Genomic DNA, 24,344 nt, shown 5'->3' with positions numbered 1-24,344 from the left:
TGCGCCACGACACAGGCCACATTTATTACTCTCGCCCTCCGAGACCCGGAGAACCGAACCGTTCTCATCGTGCCTTGAAGCAACCTCTGCTCATGCGCTTCTCCCAGGGAGAAGGCAGAATGGGAGTGACTCGCCACGTTAAACAACAGGGTGTACACTCTGCAGCTTTCAAGCCCAGCTCTGTGTTAGCTCACCCCTGCAATTTTGCACCGCCCACGCAAATTTGAGTTGTCGCTGGTTGTTGCAGCGTTTGGCTTTGGTGAGGACAGCGTGTGTTTGTCAGCAGTTGGTGTAGGGTGGAATCTTGAGGAGAAAGTGATATTTCCGTGCCAGAACTGGTTGGTGTTTGCGTGGTATTGTGGTAGTTGTTCCCACAGGTGATCAGTGCTGGAGTGTTATTGCAGGATGAGGGGATTTTGAAGGCTTGTCTGTGAGATGCAGTAGAGGCAGCAGTTGCAAACGAAAGGCTGAGGTGTGGAGAGTTTGTCGGTGGGTTTTGGACAGTTGTCAGTTGAAAGTTGGTTGTTTGCAGGTGAGGTGTAGGGCAGAGGGTGAAGCTGACTTTGCCTGGGCGGCGCAACTGGATGGGTGTGCAGAGCTGAGGAGAGCGGGCTTCTGCGGGTGACCCTAAAGCTGGAGAACCAGCCAGCGGCAGCTCCAGACAGTCCCGCTGCCGAGCTTGGCCGTGTAGGGCCGGTGCCCTGGGGCACAGGGAGTGTGACCCTCCGCAAGCACCAAACAGCAGGTGAGGACTGTGGGGATTTGTACTGAGCTATGATATCTCTAAGGCATGTGCGAGGGGCCGGGGCCAAGGCAAGGTGGGCTCGCTGTGGGGTGTGGGGAGGTTTCAGCCCCCGGACTCAGCCCTTGTCTGATTGTAGTGCCCTTGGGCTGGTGTAGCTCAGTCCTCTGTGTGTTTCTCTTCAGGTGGAGCAGCGTGCAAAGGAAAAGCAAGGAAGGAGAGGAAGATGGTGAACCTATGAGGAAGAGTGTAGCGAATCTGGCGTGGACTCACGGTAAGGTGCCATGAGAGACATTTATTACAAACTCAGGTTTGCATTTATACTCGCTATGATGCTTGCTCAAGCATTTGCTCTTTAGCTAAGTTAGACATTACATGAGCGATGTAACTGCCATATACGCATTTTTTTCTATAGTAAGCTGTCCCTCTGTCCCTGATGTATCAGTCCTGTATCCTGTATCTTAGTAGTCATAATTTTTCCCCAAGTAGATGAATATTTGCAAGCAGCTTTATCTCCAGTCGCTACCTGTTCATATAATTCTCATTCATCTTTGTGCCATGTCTCCAACTGAAATGTACCAGTTGTAGGAAAGTCTAGCACATGATTAGCAATCCATTCTAATAAACTCACCAATCAGACCCCTGATACATCCTGATTTTGCGTTTGTAGCGCATGTTGAAGGACATCCAGGATTTGTCTTTGCTTAAGGGATAACTTCCCTCCCATGGTTCCCAATCGCTCACCTTTCGTTGGTGGTGGGTGCGCACTGTCCTGGTTCCCGGTCCTGTTTCCTGGTTCGATTGGGCTTCGCTACCAGAGCGGCTGCTGCCTTTACAGGCACGCTGAAAGTCCCTGTTCCAGGGCGCCATTTGTAGCGAATGCGGTACGGACTCTCTTTTAAGGTGCAATGAGAGATGTTTATTACAAATTCAGGCTTGCGTTTATACTCGCTATGATGCTTGCTCAAGCATTTGTTGATTAGCTAAGTTAGTCATTACATAAGTGATGTGTTTTGTGTTCCCACCAAAGTCACTGCCATAAACGCCTTTTTTGTCTATCACAAGCTGTCCCTCTGTCCTTGATGCATCAATCCTGTATCAACTCCTCTGTCCTTGATGTATCACATAGCATACAGTCCTTTGTTCTTGTATTTTTCCACTAATGCTTGTTCTCATGCTGTTGACTCTTGCAGTTTCTCATGTGCCCGGTCTTCCGTGTACTGACACAGAAGAGCGATCACGAAAGAGGATTGGAGCGCACCTGTGAGTCAAGCAGAGTCAAGAAAGAAGATGACAGTGGTGGACCTGTGAGTCAGGAGGGGACAAAAGAGGAGAAAGGTGATGGAGCTACGAGTCAAGAGTGAGGAGGAAGATGGGCAGCCTGAGCCAGCGAGAAGGAGAATGTATCCTTAAGCACAGGGAACGATCTGTGATTAGTGCGTCCCCCTCCCACCCCTAGAAACCGTGCTCGGGGGTAAAGTGGTAAAATGGGAGCAGGGGCTGTTGGCTGTGTTTTGGGAGGTGGGGGTGGTGAGCAGGGGCTGGGCTCTTGGACTTGGGAGCAGTTAAGGGAGCAGGGTGGTCATCCCTTGGGAGGTGTCTGTCTGCCAGCAGGTAAAGGAGGGGGAAGAGGATCCTGCCGGGGTGAGGGCCTGGCCAGCTCTCCACTCCCAGGGCTCTTGATGCTGATGTGGTGTGTTGCTGTAAGTGCCAGGGGTGACTGGCAAAGAAAGTCTTTGTGGGGTGCATGCTGGGAAACTGTGCTGCTACAGAGGGGCTGGGTTGGTGGGAAGGCCTGTGCGGGGGGCCGGGGCCAAGGCAAGGTGGCCTTGTGGTGGGGTGTGGGGATGCGTCAGCAACCGGACTCGCCCCCTCGTGTGACTGTACGGGCCTGGGGTGGGTATATTTTTGTTTTCCGTGCATCTCGGTTTGGGTGGAGCAGCTCGCAAAGGTGAAAGCAAGAAAGAAGAGGAAGGTGGTGAACCTACGAGGAAGAGCGATCAAGAAAGAGGATTGGAGTGCATCTGCAAGTCAACAGGGATCAAGAAAGAAGATGACGGTGGTAGACCTGCGAGTCAGGAGGGATCAAGAAAGAAGAGGAGGAAGGTGATGGAGCTGCGAGTCAGGAGTGAGGAGGAAGAAAATGTCCCCCTTGGGACAGGGACCTCCCTGTAATCAGGACTGCGCCCTCCCACCCCTGGAAACTGCTCAGGGGCCCAGACATCCATGGCAAGGTTGTGTCGGACAACACGAGCCAGATCTTCAGCACTGGCTGCTGTTCAGCTGGGACCAGGGGCTGCTGGTGGGGTTTTGGGAGGCGGGGTGGGTGAGTAGAGGCTGGGATTTTGTACTCATGAGTGGTTGAGAGAGAGGGCTGGACACCTCTTGGGAGGTGTCTGTCTGTCTGCCGTCAGCTAAAGGAGGGGAAAGAGGATCCTGCTGGGGTGAGGGCCTGGCCAGCTCTCCACTCCCAGGGCTCTTGATGCTGGTGTGGTGTGTTGCTGTAAGTGCCAGGGGTGACTGGCAAAGAAAGTCTTTGTGGGGTGCATGCTGGGAAACTGTGCTGCTACGGAGGGGCTGGGTTGGTGGGAAGGCCTGTGCGGGGGGCCGGGGCCAAGGCAAGGTGGGCTTGCTGTGGGATGTGGGGATGCGTCAGCGACCGGACTCACCCCCTATGTGACTGTACGGGCTTGGGGTGGGTGTATTTCTGTCTTCAGGGCATTTCGGTTTGGGTGGAGCAGCTCACAAAGGCGAAAGCAAGAAAGGAAAGTAAGGTTGTGAACTTACGAGAAAGAGTGATCAAGAAAGAGGATTTGAGTTCATCCGGGAGTCGAGGGATCAAGAAAGAAGAGGAGGAAGGTGATGGACGTGCATATTGAAAATGAGAGGGAAGATGGGCAACCTGAAGCATGGAGCAAGGGAATGTCTCCTAGAACAAAGGGACCTTTCTGTAATCAGAGATCCCCCCTCCTACCCTACAAACTGAACAAAGAGGACTGCGAGAGGGAGCGCTCTGACAGGACAAGAGGTATCAGTAAATCTGGCAAGAGGACAGTGGGGGAAGCGCTCTGGCGGATCAACAAGTCTCAATATATGTGGCAAGAGGATGATGGGGGAGAGTTCACCAGTGGTTCAAAAGTCACCCAGAAAAAGGGGAAGAGGATGTCAAGGGGGGAGCGCTCTGGTCGATCACAAGACTCTCCTAAAAAACACAATAGGATGGTGGTGGTGGGGAATGTCCTATATGGGACAAGGGGTCCCGAGAAATCCAGCAAGAGGATGGTGGGGGGGAGCACTCCAGCAGACCGAGAATGTACTAAGGAAAGGCAAAAGGACGGCAGGAGGAGAGACCCAGTGGGTCAAGAGGTACCGAGAAATCCAGCAAGAGGACGACAGGGAGGAGCTCTTTAGCAGGCCAAAATCCCACTGAGGAAAGGCAAGAGGACAGCGGGGGAGAGCGCTCCAGTTCTTCAAGTGACTTCCCAGGCAGAAGGCAGGAGCATGGCGGGGCAGGACTGCGGCAGGTCAAGAATTCTCAGTCTGGCAATAGGATGGCGGGGAGGAGCGTTCCAGCGGGAGAAGAGCGCCCTGAATAGAGGCAAGACAAGGGTGAGGGAGAGCACTCGGACGTGTCAAGAAGACTCCCCCAAAAAGTGCAAGAGGAAGGCCGGTGGGGAGAGCAATCCAGCAGATCAGGAAGTCTCAATAAATGCGGTAAGAAGATGGCAGGTGGGAGCCCCCCAGTGGTTCAAGAGATCCCAAGATATCCAGCAAGAGAACTGCGAGGGAGAGCGCTCCAACAGGTCAAGCGGTGTCAAGAAATCCAGCAAGACGATGGTGGAAAACGCTCCGGTGAGTCACAAGATTCCCCCCAAAAAAGGCAAGAGAACGGTGCAGGGGAGCACTCTGGTGGATCAAGAAGCACCCAGGAAAAGGGGAAGAAAATGGTGGGGGGGAGCACTCTGGTTGGTCACAAGACTCCCCCAGAAAACACAAGAGGGTGGCAGGGGGAACGCCCTAATGTGTCAAGAGGACCCAAGAAATCCAGCAAGAGGACGGCGAGGGGGAGCGCTCCAGCAGATCAGGAAGTCTCGATAAATGCGGTAAGAGCATGGTGGGTGGGAGGCCCCCAGTGGTTCAAGAGGTCCCAAGAAATCCAGGAAGAGGGTGGCGAGGGGGAGCGCTCTGGCAGATCAGGACGTCTCAATAAATGCGGTAAAAGGATGGTGGGTGGGAGCCCCCCAGTGGTTCACAAGGTTCCAGGAAATCCAGCAAGAGGACGGCGTGGGGGAGCGCTGTGGCAGATGAAGAACCCTCAGTACATCTGGCAAGAGGACGGTGAGGGGGTGCTCTGATGGGTCAAGGTTGCTCTGAAAAAAGCCCAAGAGGGTGGTAAGGAGAAGCTCACCGGTGATTCACGAATCGCCCAGAAAAAAGGGAAGAGGACAGTGCGGGGGAGCTCTTCAGTTGTTGAAGAGAATCCCCAGAAAAAGGCAGGAGGATGATGAGGGGGAACACTCTGGCGGGTCAAGAAGTCTCAATAAGTCCGGCAAGAAGACGGTGGGGAGGAGAGCTCGTGTGGGTCAAGAGGTCCCAAGAAACCCAGCAAGAGGACAGCAGGGGCGAGCGCTCCGGCAGATCAGGAAATCTCGATAAATGCAGTTAGAGGATGGTGGGTGTGAGCCCCTCAGTTGTTTAAGACGTCCCAAGAAATCCAGCAAGAGAACTGCGAGGGGGAGCGCTCCGGCAGGTCAAGCGATGTCAAGAAATCCAGCAAGACAATGGTGGAGAACTCTCCGGCGAGTCACAAGACTCTCCCAAAAAAGGCAAAAGAATGGTGCAGGGGAGCACTCTGGTGGATCAAGAAGCACCCAGGAAAAGGGGAAGAGGATGGTGGGGGAAACGGCCTGGTTGGTCACAAGACTCCCCCAAAAACCACAAGAGGGTGGCAGGGGGAACGCCCTAATGGGTCAAGAAGTCCCAAGAAATCCAGCAAGAGGACGACAGGGAGGAGCTCTTTAGCAGGCCAAAATCCCACTGAGGAAAGGCAAGAGGACAGCGGGGGAGAGCGCTCCAGTTCTTCAAGTGACTTCCCAGGCAGAAGGCAGGAGCATGGCGGGGCAGGACTGCGGCAGGTCAAGAATTCTCAGTCTGGCAATAGGATGGCGGGGAGGAGCGTTCCAGCGGGAGAAGAGCGCCCTGACTAGAGGCAAGACAAGGGTGAGGGAGAGCACTCGGATGTGTGAAGAAGACTCCCCCAAAAAAGTGCAAGAGGAAGGCCAGGGGGAGAGCAATCCAGCAGATCAGGAAGTCTCAATAAATGCGGTAAGAGGATGGCGGGTGGGAGCCCCCCCAGTGGTCCAAGAGATCCCAAGAAATCCAGCAAGAGGACGGCAAGGGGGAGCGCTCCAGCAGATCAGGAAATCTCGATAAATGCGGTTAGAGGATGGTGGGTGGGAGCCCCACAGTTGTTTAAGGCATCCCAAGAAATCCAGCAAAAGGACGGCGAGGGGGAACGCTCTGGCAGATCAGGACGTCTCAATAAATGCGGTAAGAGGATGGCGGGTGGGAGCCCCCCAGTGGTTCAAAATGTCCCAAGATATCCAGGAAGAGAACTGTGAGGGGGAGCGCTCCGGCAGGTCAAGCGATGTCAACAAATCCAGCAAGACAATGGTGGAGAACGCTCCGGTGAGTCACAAGACTCCACCAAAAAAGGCAAGAGAATGGTTAGAGGATGGTAACAGGCAGCTTTGAGAGCACTCTGGTGGATCAAGAAGCACCCAGGAAAAGGGGAAGAGGATGGTGGGGAGAAACGGCCTGGTTGATCACAAGACTCCCCCAAAAACCACAAGAGGGTGGCAGGGGGAACGCCCTAAGGGGTCAAGAGGTTCCAAGAAATCCAGCAGGAGGACGGCGAGGGGGAGCGCTCCAGCAGGCTGAGATTGTACTAAAGAAAGGCAAAAGGACAGCAGGAGGAGAAACCCAGTGGGTCAAGAGGTCCCAAGAAATCCAGTAAGAGGACAACAGGGAGGAGTGCTCTGGCAGGCCAAAATCTCAGTGAAGAAAGGCAAGAGGACAGCAGGGGGGAGTGCTCCAGTTCTTCAAGTGACTTCCCAGGTAGAAGGCAGAAGGACGGTGGGGTAGCGCTGGGACAGGTCGAGAATTCTCAATCTGGCAATAGGACAGCAGGGAGGAGCATCCAGCGGGACAGGAGCGCCCTGAAAATAGGCAAGACAAGGGTGAGTGAGAGCACTCCGAGATGTCAAGAAGTGTCAAAAAATCTGGTAAAGGATGGCAGGGGGGAGTGCTGTGGATATTCAAGAGACTCCCCAGTAAAAGGCAAGAGGACGGCGCGGGGAAGTGCTCCAGCACGTCAAGATCGCACTGAAGAAAGGCAAGGTCACAGTGGGGGGGAGCATTCCCGTTGTTCCAGTGGTTCAAAAGGTCCCAAGAAATCCAACAAGAGAACTGCGAGGGGGAGCGCTCTGGCAAGTCAAGCGGTGTCAATAACCCCAGCAAGGCAACGGCGGAGAGCGCTCTGGTGAGTCACGAGACTCCCCTACAAAGGACGAGAGGATGGTGGAGGGGAGCCCACCAGTGGTTCAAGCAGCACCCAGGAAAAGGGGAGGAGGCTGACGAGGGGCAGGCCTCTGGCGGGCCAAGATCACTGAGGGAAGGTGCGGGGGAGCTTGCTGGTGGCTCAAGAGACCTCTAGAAAAAGGTAAGAGGGCGGCGGGGGGTGGGAGGGCGCCTCAGCTGGTGAAGAGGAACCCCGAAAACAAGGCAAGAGAATGTTGGTGGGGGGAGCGCTCTGGCGGTTCCAGAGGCTCCCCGAGATCCGCTCAGACGGCAGCGGGTAACGCGGCAGCTCAGCGTCAATCAAAGAAGAACAGGAAGGCGGTTGACCTGCAATTCCAGAGCAAGGAGGAAGACTGGCAACCCGAACGAGGAGCAGCAGAACTTGGCATGGCCTCTGAAATCCTCCTTTAATCTGGGCTCAGGTAAGCTGGAAGCAGGGGACATAGGCTGGGGTTTGGGAGGTGGGCAGGTGAGAAATGATCCGCATTTTTGATCTCCTGAGTGACTGAAGCGCCTGGGAGTTCATTTGGAGTTGTTGCCTTACTTGATTTTACACTGACTTTTGCATTATATTTTAATGACGTAGAATTTTCCGTTTTGACATCGAAACCTAAACTTCTTTGGAAATTCATCCTCTGTCCCTTCAGTCTCAGCTCGTGGCACTTCCACTGTCTCGTGGCCCGCGTTTCAATGTACATTAGATCGCTTCCTGGGCCTTGGATTTTAAGTAATGGTCCGTCACAAGTTTGTTTTTCTTGTCCTTAACAGGCAGCTTTGAGAGCTCTCTAAGGAAAAGTGATATCTTTTTACCTTGTTACTGCTCTTTCCATGTTACGAGCAGCCACCCTCTTTATGATCAGTCTCATGCTTTTCTTCCTTTCTTGCCCAGGTTCAGAATACCAGGAATTCCAAGCTTCAAGTTTCCTGTGGAACATTGCGGGAGACCTTGATAACGTGGCAATGAGGGAGGTGATGAAGAGAAACAATACCTGTTCCTTTCCCATTTCAAGACGTTATTTTTTACCTTCCTGGTAGCTGTGAGATGATTTGCAATCTTGCACTAGCATCTGCCTGAAAGAGAACACGGACCCTTTGGGTGCCTCCTCAAGAAATACTTGCTCTATGGTTCTGGCGATGTCCAGGCTTCAAGGGTGGGGCATAGGGGAGTGTAAATCTTAGGGGGCCTCCCGGGATGTCTGCAGGTTTGGGTGATCCGTGGCTGGGACGGGGACGCCGAGGTTGTCAATCTTGCCCTGAATCTCTCGCTCCCTCTCTTGCAGCACCGGAGACCGAATGGAGGAGCAAGTGTACGGGAAGTTCCTGCGCCACGACACAGGTCACATTTATCGCTCTCGCCCTGAGAGACCCGGAGAACCAAACCGTTCCCATCGTGCCTTGAAGCAGCCTCTGCTCACGCGCTTCTCCCAGGGAGAAGGCAGAATGGCAGTAGCTCGCCACGTTATACCACAGGGTGCACACTCTGCAGCTTTCAAGCCCAGCTCTATGTTAGCTCACACCTGCGATTTTGCGCCACACACGCAAATTTGAGTTGTCGCTGGTTGTTGCAGCGTTTGGCTTTGGTGAGGACAGCGTGTGTTTGTCAGCAGTTGGTGTAGGGTGGAATCTTGAGGAGAAAGTGATATTTCCGTGCCAGAACTGGTTGGTGTTTGCATGGTATTGTGGTAGTTGTTCCCACAGGTGATCAGTGCTGGAGTGTTATTGCAGGATGAGGGGATTTTGAAGGCTTGTCTGTGAGATGCACTAGAGGCAGCAGTTGAAAGCGAAAGGCTGAGGTGTGGAGAGTTTGTCGGTGGGTTTTGGACAGTTGTCAGTTGAAAGTTGGTTGTTTGCAGGTGAGGTGTAGAGCAGAGGGTGAAGCTGACTTTGCCTGGGCGGCGCAACTGGATGGGTGTGCAGAGCTGAGGAGAGCGGGCTTCTGCGGGTGACGCTAAAGCTGGAGAAGCAGCCGGCAGCTCCAGACACTCCCGCAGGGCCGGGCAGGGCCAGTGTCCTGGGGCACAGTGAGTGTGACCCTCCGCAAGCACCAAACAGCAGGTGAGGACTGTGGGGATTTGTACTGAGCTATGATATCTCTAACCCATGAAACTGGGGTCCAGCCTGAGCAGGGCATGTGCGGAAGCTGTGCTGCAGCGGAGGGGCAGAGCTGAGGGGAAGGGCTGTGTGAGGGGCCGGGGCCAAGGCAAGGCGGGCACGCTGTGGGGTGTGGGGAGGTGTCAGCCCCCAGATTCAGCCCCCGTCTGACTGTAGTGCCCTGGGGCTGATGTAGCTCAGTCCTCTGTGTGTTTCTCTTCAGGTGGAGCAGCGTGCAAAGGAAAAGCAAGGAAGGAGGCGAACCTGTGAGGAAGAGTGATCGAGAAAGAGGATTGGAGGGCACCTGTGAGTCAAGAGGGATCAAGAAAGAAGACAACGGTGGTGGAACCGCAGGTCAGGAGAGCTCAAGGAAGGAGAAAGGTGATTGTGGCAGTATTCTGACATTGGGCCTATGAGAAACTGTGAGAGTTGACAGTGTGAGAACAGTCATTAGTGGAATAACACAAGAAGCAAGTACTGTATGCTACGTGATACATCGAGGACAGAGGGATTGGTACAGGAACGATACATCAAGGGGGATGACGGGGGTAGCTTGTGGTATAGACAACGATGCTTTTATGGCAGTAACAATATATCACTTATGTTATGACGAACTTACCAAATCAGCAAATGCTTGAGCAAGCATCATAGCGAGTATAAATGCAAACCTGAGTTTGTAACAAATGTCTCTTGTCTCACCTTAAAAGAGAGTTGGTGCCACATTCACTACAAATGGCACCCGAACAGGGACTTTGAGTGCGGCTGTAAAGGCAGCAGCCGTTCTGGTGGCAAAGCCCAATTGAACAAGGACAGGGAAACAGAGCCAGGAAACAGAAACCACAGCGTGCGCCCATCAGCAAGAAAAGATGAGCAATTTGGAACCATAGGAGGGAAGTTATCCCTTGAACCAAACAAACCCTAGATGTCCTTCAACTTTTATTAAGAAAGCAAAATCACAATGTACCAGTAGTCCGATTAATGACTTTATAAGAAAGGCTTGCTGATCATGTGCTGGACTTTCCCACAACTGGTACATTTTAGTTGGAGGCATGGCAGAAAGTTGAACGAGAATTATATGAACAGGCAGCAACTGGAGATAAAGCTGCTTGTGAATATTTATCTACTTGGGCAAAAATTATGTCTGCTTTAATAGCGACTCAGAAGGAAGTAGTTGCGCGGGTTGCAACTAATTGTGAACCTTCTGCTCCTCCCTTGCCAGGGAAGGAGGGGGATCCTGTAGATAGATTAGGCAAAAATGCACTGACCACAGATGTAGTAGTGGATAAAGGATTGGCTGATAACAAAGCCCCTGCATGTACACTACAGTGAACACTTTTGGCAAATGATGGTTTGTGGGAGTCGCCTGACAAGCCCCTTGATCCTGGCCCGACGGACCCAGAGTAAGAGCCTGATTTATTCCCCCCGGATGTTACTTTGCAACCGAAAGTGCACACTAATTAAACCATGTGGGATAAATGTAGAGAAGAGGCTTTGAAAACAGGAGACTCGAAAGTGGTTACGGCATGGCCAGTGATCTGTTGTGAACAGCAATCTCCAGGCTTTCAGCAGCTACCATATGATGTTGTACAGGAATTACCAACATTAGCTAAAGAAAATGGGGTTACTTTATCATTTGTTATACATTTTTGAAGCATTAAGCTCCTCTTACGAACTTACTCCACATGACTGGCGTTCTTTGTTGAAAATGATCTTAACCATACAGTATATTGACTAGTAGTTATCTGATTTTTGGGAGAACTGTACTATAGAGACCGTTGATAATGCATATCGGATGAGATGGATTGATTGCAGTCCTTTAGCTGGGGAATGTGCCCATGCTTTGCCAGATAATCAAGTTGCGTAACCCAGAGAGATATATATGTGGTGTAATAGCAAAACTAGCAATGAAAGTGGTTCGGAAGTTACTGGAGGTTGGGAGAGATGCCAATACGTCCTTTTCAAAAATCTTGCAAGGATCACAGGAACCTTATGCGCTGTTTTTAGACCGCTTGCAAACTGCTTTGGAGAGACAAATTGATAATGACACAGCGCATGAGTTGTTACTAAAATAATTGGCTTTTGAGAATGCTAATGCTGATTGTCAGCGTGTGTTGCAGGATTTGGGGAATAGGGAAAGGTGTACTATAGCAGATATGAGAGTGTGTCAAAACATAATGCAACTGAACATTATACCAGCTCTCTAGCTGCTGCTTTAGCAGCACAGTTACAAGTATTGGGAACAGAACTGAAATCGAATTGTTTTTGTTGTGGGACACTGGGTCGTGTAAAGAAAGATTACACGAAGTATGCACGCCAGACTTCGAAGGCTGTACCTCCTAGAGATCGTCCAAAATGGGGAAAGGGCAAGCACTGTGTGAGTGAACATCATTCAAGGGTTAATGTAAAGGGGGAGCCAATTAACCCTTCCCAGGAGGTGGGGGACAGGACTTCCCCCACCCCCATCAAATAAATTCAAGTCTAAACTCATGACCCGAGATCTCTTCCCTGCAACAGCTGGAAGTGCAGGGCTGGACTTGGCTGCCAGCCCGTCAGTGATGATAATTAATTACTGCTGTGGTATTGCTTATTCCCAGAGGAGTGTGGGGGCCTTTAGTGCCTAGTGTGCATGCTTTGTTAATAGGTTGATCATCTACTACCAAATTGGGTTTGTTTGTTTTACCTGGAGTAATTGACTCTGATTATCAAGGTGAAATCAAAATTATGGCATGGACACCTGTGCCACCTTGCTACATCCTGAGGATGCCCCCAGATTTGCATTTTGTGTTCCTTCACTTAATCAAGAGGAGCCTATGAAGAGATAGCATTGGGTGGTATCACCACAAGGGATGAGAAATAGTCCAACCATTTGCAAGACAGTAGTTGCAGCAGCTGTACAACCTGTGAGGAAGCTGTACCCCTCAGCTTGTATCTGTCGTTATATGGATGATATCTTGCTTGTCATGTTATAAGAGCAGGAACTACAACAAGTAATGCAAGTCCTATGTAACGCTATACAAAAGGCTAGATTACAAATTGCACAAGAAAAAATTCAGAAAACTGCTCCATGGAAATATTTGGGGTGGCAAATAACAGAACAAGAAATCATTCCTTAGCCAGTAACTCTTAAATTCCATAATATCATGACCTTAAATGACTTACAAAATTGCTAGGAGCCATAAATTGGCTCCGACCTATTTTGGGCATTGCCACAGAGGAACTGTGTCTACTTTTTACACTTTTGAAAGGAGACCTGAATTTATTGTCTACTCAGGTATTGGATGACAAAGCTCAGCAGGCCATATAGAAAGTATTCGATGCTGTTGAACAAAAATAGGGATGGGGACGCAATTTGCAGCTGCCAGTTTGGCTGGCACTCATAGCCAATACCGTCCAACCGTGTGCAGTACCGTTTCAATGGGACAAGTCATTAAGTGATTCTTTAAGAGTTGGAATGGGTTTTTCTAGCTCACACACCAATGAAAACAGTTTGGATAATAAAAGAAATGTATGCAAACCCAATAATTAAAGGCAGAGAATGTTTGTATGCTATGTATGGGACAGACTTTGAATGTATATTTATTCCTACAACAAAGGAGAATTTGCAATGGTAATTAACTGAAGATGTGAATTTCCAGATTGCATTGGCAACATATGCAGGGAACATATCAGTTTATTACCCCCAACATAAACTGTGGGCTGAAATTGGTAATTTACCGTTGTAGGGCAAATGCTGCTGTCAGCAACGACCAGTAAGTGACAAGACTGTATTTACTGATGCCTTTGGTCGCTCACGTAAAGTTGTAATTACATGGCTAAACTCAGATACCCAGTGTTCCAAACACAAGGTAGAAAAAGGAGACCAAGGGTCAAACAAGTTCTTGAGCTGACAGCTGTTAGGATCGCTTTTGAGTGTTCTGTAATGAGCCTTTGAATGTTGTAACTGACTCATTATGCAGCTGGCATACTTAACCGCCTGGAAGCTTCTTTACTGAAGGAAGAGGATAATCCTCTTTTGATGGCTGAATTGAGAATGCTATGGTTCCTAATAAATCATAGACGTCATGGTTTTTATGCAGCGCACATCCGCTCTCGCGCTGCCCTTCCAGGACCTCTTGCGGAAGGCAATAGGAGGGCTGATGCACGAGCTGTGCCGCTTACTGTGCCTAAAGCCTTGGAGCAAGCTAAATTATCACATAAACTCTTTCACCAGAATGCAAAGTCGTTAAAACGACAATTTCAAATTACAACGGATCAGGCCAGGAGCGTTCTTATGTCCTGCCCTGATTGCCAACAGTCGGCACCCGTGCCATCCAAAGAGGGTGTTAATCCAGGAGGGATTACTGACAAGTACGGCCAGCTGATGTAACGCGTTGTTCTGAATTGGGTAAATACGTATGTGTTTCTGTAGACGCTCATTCCAGATTTCTCGTTGCGGCTGCACGCACTGGTGAAAGAGCACGGGACGTCTGTAAACAGTGGTTGGCGTGTTTTGCTGTTTCAGGAGTTCCAGGATATGGAAAACCAGAGGAAAGCGGAACGCACGCTGGATTAGAGGAGCGATCCCCCGAGTGCCCAGCGCGCCGTAATAAAAGTGCCTGCTTTTTAACACTTTCAAAACAGTGTTAGAGAGTCTGTTTGCCGACTTTTCGGTATCGTTTTCTGGCGACGAGGATGGGATAATCTGCCTGACCTCCCGTGGACCCCAGGATCTCTGGGACCTTGTGCCGGCACCGGGGAATTCCTGGAAGGGATCACGGATCCTCGGGCCAGCTCGGGACGTGGGTAAAACCCCATCAATGAGATAAGGCACTTTCATAGTCTGGTTTGTTTGCAGGCTGCCTGCGCGAGACGTGGGCGACACCAGCGCGTTGGGTCTGCGCGTTTTGGTAAATTGGGTAAATTAAAAAGAAATAAAAAACAAAAGAGGAAAATGAGAAAACAATAAATAAAAGAGAAAAACAAGGGAACAGTAATTTGATAAAGGTACCTTTAGTGATTTTGCTGTTTGTGCCTTAGCAATTGTATGATTGTTTGTGTCTTCAGTGATTTGTTGTTGTTGTTACTTGTGTCTTGGGTGATTTTGTAGTCCAATACTTATGGTTCACCAATTGTCTGTTATTGTGATTGTGAAATAGGTAGTGGACAATGGACAGGAGCGATTCGGAAGAAATCCCCCCCGGGCTGTGTTTTGTGATATTGGAAAAGGATCGTTTGACTCCCTGGGGAACAGCAACCAGGGAATATTGTAATTAATGGTGGCCACTGTAAATAATATTAATATGCTGCACAGGTCTGGGTGGGTATACCCGAGATGTGTAGTATAGCAATGCACTACATGTAATATATAATGAGATGTTTTAAATCATATATTGTCTATTATATAATGCATATTACACAATACAAAATGTTACATATGCATTGTATTTGAAAAAGCATCATCAGAGAAAGAAATTGAAACCAGTAAAAAGTTTGTTGAAGAACAGATATTGGTGTACAATACACAGAGAACATTAGATCAGGATTGTCCCTTGGTGAATCCAGGGTGGCATCCTAATGTCCTTATATCGGGGGACAGGCTGAATTGGTATGGACAGTGCATTTTATACGGGATTGGACACGCTGTGCCTAAAGCTGTAAATACGCCAAAGCCTTCTGAGATAAAACAGGATCGTCTGTGCCTCATTTGCTACACCCCTTTACCTGTTTCCCAAATTGATTTAGACTGTATTTACCATTGTAAAAATAAAGCTTTCCCCCTTTAATTTTTGTCATGTATTGTAATTCATAGAGATATTGGAGCCTGTCCTACCTAAACTGTAGAAAAGACAGCAGCCATGTGTATTTTTAAATAAAGATTAAATCAAGTCTGCTAGCTCATTATCTTTAAGCGTTCTACTGTGATCACCTCCCTCCCAAGGTTTTGTGTCTATTGTATCAGGGCCTGACACCCACGGCCACAGTGGATGAATCACCGTGGGCACAGCACCAGGACCTGCTTGTTCGTGTCCAGGGTATCCACTCCAGCAGACACTGTTAGTAAAAGAGCACATCATGAAACTGGAAAACCATCTAATTGTGTCATTATACACATTCACTGCTCTTTTTTCTGCTTTATACCCCTGGTAGCTTTTTAAAATGGCACAGTTTGAAAAGGATTTCTGTTTTGGCCCTGCACATGGAGGCTGATTTTCCTTTTCTAGGGCCTTCCACCCGGTTCACCGCACCCGTGTGATCACTGCGCTGCACGTGGGCAAAATCAGCTGTGCCCTGTGTTTCTCCCATAAAATAGTAAGAACGCTAATACAATCGTGCCAGGAACTACCTTCACTGTGAATATTTGAAGGAACCCACTGCTAATGTATTGTTAATTGGTACTTGCATTGTGGATTAGATGCAACAAAAATCCATACTTTCTTTTATTCTTTGCTGTACAGGAGGTGGTTGAACTTTTCTATAGCAGATTCAATCACCTGTTGTAAAGCGAGATGGTTGTCTCCTGTGAGGAAGCAGGGTAGATTTACCCATACTCTAAAAGCACCATGGATGAGCTATATAGAATAACAGCTTAAAAACAAACCAACCGACAAGAAGAAGCTAACGATCAAAACAACAAAAGGAAAAAAACCCCAAACAAACCAACCCAAAAGCGCATGGGCTCCTGAACGCCCCCTCTCAGTGCTGTGATGTCCGTTTCCAGGGAGCCCGTGGGGTGTCCCCACAACCGCAGACACAGGTGACCCGGCTGGGTGGTGCCAGCAGAGAACAGTTGGTGTGACCCAGCCCGCTGCGCTGCCCTGGGAAAGCCGGGGACAAAGGGCCGGGCCGGGGCATGGGGAGGTTGGTTCCAGCTCACGGACCAACTCACAGCGACTGCGGAAACAGCCCCGAGCCGGGACGGGCCCGGCCGTGTGCTCCTGTCCCCCGCCGCGGGGGTCCTGGCTCTGGACATCGTTGCACAGGATCGTTTGAGAACCATTCCTGAAGGATGCGCAGCGCCCAGAGCAGCAGCGCCTGCCCGGCTGCTGCTCAGCCGAGGGTAAGGGCTGGAACTGACCCTGTAACAGCAGCAGAGCTGCCACAGCTGCGGGCGAGCCAAGTTATTGCTGCAGACAAGACACGGGGCACAGGGAGAGGCAATGTATTTTATTAGGATAGAAGGCATCTTTAGGAAAAAAACACATTTTAGCAATGTCGGGCTATGATCTTTTATCAGTGTGTCTGCCATGTGCGCGGCTCTGGGAAAGCGCGTTCGGGGAGCTCAGGCTGCCCACGGGTCAAGAAAAAGCGCCCGCGCTGCGGGGCCCGGGGGCGCTGCGTGACCGCGCTCGGTGCTGCCGTCTGGTGGCCACAGCCCGGAACTGCAGCTGGGGAGCGGCGCCCGGTGCCCGTGCCGGGGGTAAGAGGGGGACGCTGCCGCTGCGAGCGGCGTCGTGCCCGTCAGAAAGGGGGGGGCAGCGGTCGGACGAGCCGCCGGGAAAAAACGAGGCCCCCGGCTCTCCCGGGGAGGCCCCGCTGCGAGGGGGACGGGCGAGGCGGCGGCAGGAGGCGGCGGCGTCTCCTCGGTCCCGGGCACAGGGGAGAGAAACCTGCCGGCCGGAGCTCCTTAGGGCTCTCTCTGTTCACAATGAATTTAAGGATAGGTGACCACCCGCCCCGCTTGTCAGCGTAAAGCAAAGGAGCGCAGTCTGTTGTTTCCTTTCAAACGCGCCTGCTGGAAGCCGCGCGGGCAAAGGGCGTGGGGGTCCCGGCAGGGCGGAGAGCAGACGGGTGAGGGTGCAGAGCGGGCCAATCAGATGGCGCGGGAGGGCTGGGGGCGCGGAGCGTTGATAGGCTGCCAAGGCACGTCAATTACCATTCTGTCCGCCACTCAGATTGCCGGAGGGGCGGGTGTCGGAGGCTCCGTACTGCGCATGAGCAAACTGCGAGTACTGATGGGCCGAGAGAATGGTGATTGACTGGTCCTCGGTAGCCAATCGAGTTGCGGAAGGGGGCGGGTGCTGCTGCCTCCCTACTGTGCATGCCCAAACTGCGAGCGCTGATAGGCGGAGAAAATGGTGATTGACGTGCCTAGGCAGGCTATCATTTTGCCGGAGGGGTGGGCGTTGCTGGCTCCTGGGCACCGGACGGAGCATCCAATAGGAGGACAGCGTGGTGGGGTGGAAAGCAGCCAATCAGCGCGGGTCCTGGCGAGCGGGTCCGTGGTGTCTCGGGGTGGGTACCGGGAATTAACGGGAACGGGGGTCGGGGCGGCTGCGGAGCGGTTGCTGCAACCGGCGCCCGGGGACCTGGAGGCAGGCGGCTCAGGGCAGCCCTTCGTGAGGTCCCCGGAGGCGGCAGAAAGGCAGAGGGGAAGGAGGCGACAGCCGGGGGCCTCCCGCCGCGGAGGTCTCCGGGGCGCGGCGGGTGTCGGTGCCCGCGGAGCCCGGCGGGACGGTGGGAGAGTGCGAGGGGAACGGAGCGGCGAAAGAGGCGGCAGGTGAGTGCGTCCGCGGCGAGGGTGACCGTGCCGTTGGAACGGGGGGGAGTGGGATGGGCCGGCGCGGTGAGGAGGCGTTCGGTTCAGTTTCCCCCCTGCCCTTACGGCCGAGCTGGCGAAGCCGGTGGGAGGTGTGTGACCCCGAGGGCAGGTGCGCCGAAGGCTTACGGTCTGGAGCCGTGTGTCCCTCCGGTACAGCAGTCCCTCCGGGAGCGGCGCAGCCCCCGTTAGTCGGGGGGAGACGTTTCAAACAAGAGCTAAGGCGCGGTTGCAGGCTCGGTGGCGTGGCTGTTCGGGCGCCGCTTCGGCGGAAGTTCGGGGCGAGGCCCGGCGGGTTCTGTGTCCTGTACGTGCGGCTTTCGTTCCGCGGCTCTCTGTGTGCTTTTTTTTTTTTGTTGCGTTTGTTTTCTGGGGTTTATTTTGCGGGGTTCCCGCGAAACGCGGCACGACCGCTCGCCCTGGGCTGCCGCGGCGGTCTCAGTGCTGCCGCCCTGTGGCGAAACTCGGGTACTGCAGCGCACGGCCGGGGGAAGAGGCGCCGTTTGACCCGAAGCGGTCAGAAGTGCCAGAAACCAACGCCAGAACCGGCAGGAGCTGCGGCTTCGCAGTTCTGTCAGCATTGATCTTAGGACTCTGATTTTGATGCTAGTCGTTTTTACTTACGTTACGCTACAGTGTTCTGTTTGGTACTGCTAGTGGGTAACAAATAATTGTGCTGTACCACAACGCGAGATGATAATATTTTGTAGATTTATACTGCCAAAGAGTTTGCAAGTATATTGAAAAGGGGGGAATTCAAGAGAAGCTACCAAGTTAATGTATACTGCGATGAAGTTATAGAAGATGTACCCTTCATTAACCGGTTCACGTGGGGTAAATGCTTTCTGACCGCCTGCACGATGAGGGGATGTTTTTCACCTTTTAGATCCTTCTGCATGACAAGAGGGAGACAGAAGATTTAATAACACATTGTTTAGAAGCTGAGAGCTTAGTTTATATTTAACTAATAGATGTGTTGTCAGTGAGAAACTAAACATTTATAACTAACTTCATCCATTATTTCTTAGGCTAGATATATTGTATGTTTAAAATTTAAAACAATTGTAATTAATATGTAGCAGCTGTGTGATTATAAGCAATGCAAGAGCATCCAGTCGTGGGAGCACTTACAGAGGACGACCCCCAGAGCTCCCCCGTGCAGATGAAAGGAACATTGCCTGCTTAACGGTGTAATTGACTCTGCTGTCAAGCTTATTTCTCCGTTTCAGTACGAGCCCATCCCGTGGCCTCACAGGGCTGTGTCCTGTGGCGGTGCTGTGGGGAAGGGGCGAGATGCTTTCCTGCACCGGTGGATGTGTTTGCTTTTATGCTGAGCGTGTCCTAAACGGTGTCAGTTTGTCTTAATGTTGTCTGGCGTTGCTGCAGTTGCTCTGGTTTTTTGAGGATGCCTTGTGTTTTGGGGTGGCCCGTTTCCCTCGAATCCTCCATTAGCTCAGCTGCTCTCCTGTCCCTTCTTCTGACTAATTCCTCTGCTTTCTCCTGCTCTATTGTTTTCAGAGGCTGAACTCTAATTTGGAATTTCTGTGTTTCTGAGGGGGAGCTGTGAACGCCCGATGCTCAGCAGACCCCCCAGCCCAGGCGGGGAATGGAACCTGGGGAGCAGCGCCAGGGTGGGAGACGCGGCGCCATCCTCCGTCCCCAGCGTGCGGCAGAGGAGCAGGAGGCGACAGCCGGCCGGGGGCGGATGCTGGGTGCGTCCCCAGCTCGCCAGAGCTCCCCCCGAGCCTCCTCCCATGGCCCCGCTCGCCCTGTGCAGCCGCCCCCAGCTCCGGCAGCTCCTGCGAGCCCGTCCCGTGTTCCTGGGCCGCTCCCAAGCCCCGTCGTGAAGGCGGCAAGCCGGCCCTCGGCACCTCTCCGGTGGCCCCTGCGGAAGGAGCAGGCTGGGGCAGGGATGAGCTACGGTGCTAACGGCCGCTGCTTCTTCTCTCCCTCTCCCAGAGGCCGCGCTGAGGATGTGGCCGTTCGCTCCCAGCCCGGGGGATGCCGTTGGCTGCGCCCGCCTCGGGCTGGCGAGGCTCGTCTGGCAGCGTGGCGGGAGAAGGGACAGGGGAGCACGTCCCGTCCGTGGACGGGGGCTGCTGCTGCTGGAGCCAGAGAGGTTGGGGAGAGGTAAAGAGGAAGCAATGCGGGGCCGTCGGCCCAACGTCCACTTCCTGCGGCGGGCGAGAGAGTGAGCCCCTCTCTCCGGGTGGCGAAGGCTCCCTCTGCGCGGCGTGCGGCGGGCCGGGGGCCAACGTGCGATGAAGTTATAGAAGGTGTACCCGTCATTAACCAGTTGACATGAGGTAAATGCTTTCTGACCGCCTGCACGATGAGGGGATATTTTTCACCTTTTAGATCCTTCTGCACGACAAGAGGGAGATGGAAGATTAAGTAACACGTTGTTTAGAAGCTGAGAGCTTAGTTTATATTTGACTAATAATTAACAGATGTATTGTCAGCGAGAAACTAAACAATTATAACTAACATCGTCAAATGAAATAAAGAACGTGGCTTAGCAGTGCTGCTGACTCTGCCGTCCCGTTTCTTTCCCCGTTTCAGCCGGTGAGCCAGCCGGAGGACCCGCTCTGTCCGGCCGCAGGGCCCGTGGAGCCGAGGACTCTCTTGGCGCACCCCGGGGATGTCTCTGGAGAGACTCCTCGTCTCGGTCGGATCGCCGCGGGGACGGACGAGGACCTCTGGTGAGAAGTCTTTCTTTTCTGAAATTTGGGACCGGTCACGTGCTCGCGAACTGTCCGTAAGTCGTGGTACGGAATTTCGGCAGGATGGCGTGGACGGGGTTGCGAGCACCTTAGAGGTATACAGTAGTTGCTGTGGAGTTGTTTGTGCGGCCAGCTTTTGGTGTTGGTTGTTCCCGTGCTCCGTTGTGGTGCAAAGCTGGCTCTGTATGTAGCTGTGAAGAGTACCGTAGTTCGGTTTAATTCTTGGATGTGCCTTGGTTCTGACTATGCACTTGAACACCAAAAACTACAGCAGGAGCTGCTGTGGCTTTAACTTGCGAGGAGTGTGAGCGTTGTGGAGCCATCTGTGTTGCAGAGTGTCCTAATTGCGGTGCTGAGCGTTAGAGAGATTTGAGCTGGGTACCGGAATTGTTTTGTTTTGGAGACGGTGGGATAAACTTGGAGTACAACTTGTGAGGGCGGTGCGTCGTGGGTAGGTTTGAGTATTATCTGTGGAGTACTGCTGTAGGTGTTATAGTTATTTGCTCGTATTTGTTACAAGATGAGCCGTGTCGTTCCGTGTGACGCATAATGGGAGGACGGCGTAGTAGCGGTATTCTGAAAAAGAGCCCGTTAGGGTGTATTTTAGCTCGCAGGAAAGAGATTGAGGAACCACCTGGTGATAATGTGAATAGAGCAACCTTGATGAAATCTTGTGAGCAGAGGCCATTGTATAAATTGGACAAGGAAGGAAAGCCTGTGCGCAAAGCGCGGTGCTGCACCCGGGCGCCCCAATGCCGTGCCGCAGCGCGCCTCAGTGCTGCCGCCCTGTGGCGAAACTCGGGTACTGCAGCGCACGGCCGGGGGCAGAGGCGCTGTTCGCCCCGCAGGGCTCGCAGCCAGGTATCTGTGTGTCAGTGTCCGTCCCCATTTGTGTAAAAACGACATCCCTCCCTCGGTGGCTCCTTAGAACGTTTAAAGATGTAAATATTGCTACCACTAACATTGTCGATCCGGCTTCTTTCCTCAGTGTAAAGCAAAGGAGCGCGGTTTGTTGTTTCCTTTTAAAGGCGGCTGTTGGAAGCCGCGCGGGCAAAGGGCGTGGGGGTCCCGGCAGGGTGGCGAGAAGGCGAGTGAGGATGCAGAGCGGGCCAATCAGATCGCTCGGGAGGGCTGGAGGGGCGGAGCGCTGATAGGCGGGGAGAATGGCAATTGATGTGCGCAGGCAGCCAATCAGATTGCCAGAGGGGCGGGCGTTGAGGCCTCAGTACTGCGCATGCCCAAATTGCGCAGTCCTCAGTCAGGTCTGACCCTGTGGCGGGCACCTGGGCGCGGAGCGCGGGAAGGAGCATCCAATAGGAGGACGGCGCGCTGGGGTGAAAAGCAGCCAATCAGAGCGCACCGACTCAATCCCGTTTGAACAGCTGCCTCCCTGGCAAGCGCGTCCGTGGTGTCTCGGGGCGGGCACCGGGAGTTAACGGGGAAACGGGTTCGAGGCGAGGGAGGGGAGGCTGCGGAGCGCTCATTTTGGCCTCTCCTTCCCCTTGCCCTGCCTCTCCGTCCCTTTTGCCTCTCTCTCCCTCTCTCTGTGTCACCTTGTCTTGCTCCCTGTCCCTATCTTTCTCTGACAAGCTGACCTGCTCCTTGCCCTCCTTTTGTATGGAATCACAGGCTCATTCTGCTTGGAGAAGACATGTGCAATTTTCTAATGACTTGACGGTTTAGAGAAACGGCCTGGAAGAGATCATTCCTTTGTCTTTTTTTTGGTGTGTGTTTTTTGTGTGTTTTTTTTTTTTTTTTTTTTTTTTTACGTGGTCAAAAAAAAAAAAAAGAGGCAAATTCACTGCCTCTGCGGAAAAGCTGGCGACCAGTTTTAGTTAAGAACGCACACCCCGTTGGCGAACGGGTCCCGCGGCAGTTCCACGTTTTGCAGGTAAAAGAAGGAAGTTTGATCTGCCATAGAGGAACAGCCGCCTCTTTCCCTCCTTAGGGTCGAGCGTTGCCCTTGTCTTTGTTCACATGAATTTATGGGCACGCTGGAAATAGCCTTTATGATTTATATGTAGAGCTTAATCTTTAGTGATAAGTGGCATGGGCATAGTTAATTTTTGAACACCTTGCTGCCAGTTGAAATGTAAGGGAAGAAATGTGATGGCAAGTAATAAGTACATTTGGGTTTGACTTCTAGGGTGTTTTTTTCCCCATTAGTGTAAATCAATGGCACCGTTGTCCTGTGGCTCAATCTCCGTTTTGTTCCGTGGAGTCTTCAATTTAGGATGTTCAGGTAAGAAAGTTTGTCCTTCCAAAGAATGACCAGCCATTGGTAGGACAGAGAGAGGCTTTTAAGTGCATGATCAGAACTTAAGCCAAATTCCACTTGACGTTGCTGCTGTTGGTTTTGGCTTTCACTGGTTTCCCCACAGCTCCCTAGTGTGTTTGGGAGCTCGGAGTGGGCATTTTTTTCCCCCAGGGAGAGGCTATGCTTAAGAATGAATTTGTTTCCTTAGAGGAGTGAGAGTCCGTTTGTGTAACACAAAGAAAAACCCCAGCCTAGTCGAGTTCTGAGTGTGTGTCTGTGAGATGGCTGCTTTACTTTGATGAGTTCACACCTGTGCAATTGTAATGCCAAAGAGCAATGCAAGATAGGAGGGTTTTTTCCGCTGTGGGGGGGGATGCATAAAACCAGAGCTAAGGTGCGGTTGCAGGCTTGGTGGTGTGGCGAGTGGGGCGCCGCTTCAGTGGGAGCTCGGGGTGAGGCCCAGCGGGTTCTGTGTCCTGTACGCGTGGCTTTCGTGCCGCGGCTCTCTGTGTGCGTTTTTGTTTTGTTGTGTTTGTTTTTTGTGTTTTTTTCTGCGGGATTCCCGCGAAACGCGGCACAACCGCTCGGCCCGGGCTGCCGCGGCGGTCTCAGTGCTGCCGTCCTGTGGGCAAAGCGCGGTGCTGCACCCGGGCGCCCCAATGCCGTGCCGCAGCGCGCCTCAGTGCTGCCGCCCTGTGGCGAAACTCGGGTACTGCAGCGCACGGCCGGGGGCAGAGGCGCTGTGCGCCCCGCAGGGCTCGCAGCCAGGTATCTGTGTGTTAGTGTCCGTCCCCGTTTGTGTAAAAACGACATCCCTGCCTCGATGGCTCCTTAGAACGTTTAAAGATGTAAATATTTCTACCACTAACATTGTCGATCCGACTTCTTTCCTCAGTGGATCCGTTTTGCAGTCGGTGACCCACGATTGCTTGGAAACAGCAGAAGCTGTTCGCTCCGGCGGAGCGGATTGAAAGGACCAGCCGCTGGAGGATGCTGAAGACTCCTGGGTCGCTGATGGAAGCAGCTTTGCATAAAGCAAGGGGTACGTGAACCTGGGCATGCAGTGACGACTGCCCAGCAGGTAATGGAAGCTAAACCTTTACCTCCAACGCCCGACAAAAATAACGCCAAGAAATGCCACTGAAAAAAACACAGTCAGGGAGGGTTTTTTTTAAATTTCCTTTAGTTCCCCCCCCCCCTCCCCTGCCCTGCTGCGTTTAGTGCAGTGAATGACCCATTGGGAGATGACTGTGGATCTGGCTGTTGAAGGGTGTCTGAAGGAGAAGGAGATGTGTGTAGAGCAGGATTGGTTGTGGGGGTGAGTGTAACTGGTTTGGATGTGGGGTTGTAAATTCTTTTTGGAGGCTTCCTAGTTTCTGGTGTCATCTGTGGGGTGAAGCGTCTTTCTGTGTGCACGTTTGAAAGGTGCGACGTACA

The 24,344-nt window shown here is 52.2% G+C and overlaps 3 long non-coding RNA genes across 4 annotated transcripts; all 3 read left to right on the top strand.

Annotated features, from left to right (window-relative positions):
- Positions 1-15,186, top strand: LOC136109921 (uncharacterized). 2 transcript variants are annotated; one of them, XR_010652558.2, is made up of 7 exons: positions 1-745; positions 928-1,016; positions 1,936-7,743; positions 8,211-8,290; positions 8,602-9,376; positions 9,636-9,793; positions 14,548-15,186. It is a non-coding gene; the product is annotated as an uncharacterized lncRNA (long non-coding RNA). The 2 variants fall into 2 exon arrangements; XR_011737756.1 differs by lacking the exon at positions 14,548-15,186 and having other exon boundaries at positions 2-745; positions 9,636-10,296.
- A 2,443-nt stretch (positions 15,187-17,629) lies between these two features.
- LOC139826956 (uncharacterized) lies at positions 17,630-20,385 on the top strand. Its single transcript, XR_011737124.1, has 3 exons — positions 17,630-17,888; positions 19,446-19,639; positions 19,887-20,385. It is a non-coding gene; the product is annotated as an uncharacterized lncRNA (long non-coding RNA).
- A 110-nt stretch (positions 20,386-20,495) lies between these two features.
- LOC139826955 (uncharacterized) lies at positions 20,496-23,945 on the top strand. Its single transcript, XR_011737123.1, has 3 exons — positions 20,496-20,629; positions 22,817-22,892; positions 23,803-23,945. It is a non-coding gene; the product is annotated as an uncharacterized lncRNA (long non-coding RNA).
- The last annotated feature ends 399 nt before the right edge of the window (positions 23,946-24,344 follow it).

Source organism: Patagioenas fasciata, chromosome 1 (assembly GCF_037038585.1).
Source record: "Patagioenas fasciata isolate bPatFas1 chromosome 1, bPatFas1.hap1, whole genome shotgun sequence".
In the NCBI taxonomy this organism is placed as follows: domain Eukaryota; kingdom Metazoa; phylum Chordata; class Aves; order Columbiformes; family Columbidae; genus Patagioenas; species Patagioenas fasciata.
Note: the sequence above shows the minus strand (reverse complement) of the source record. Positions and strands in the feature narration are given on the sequence as shown.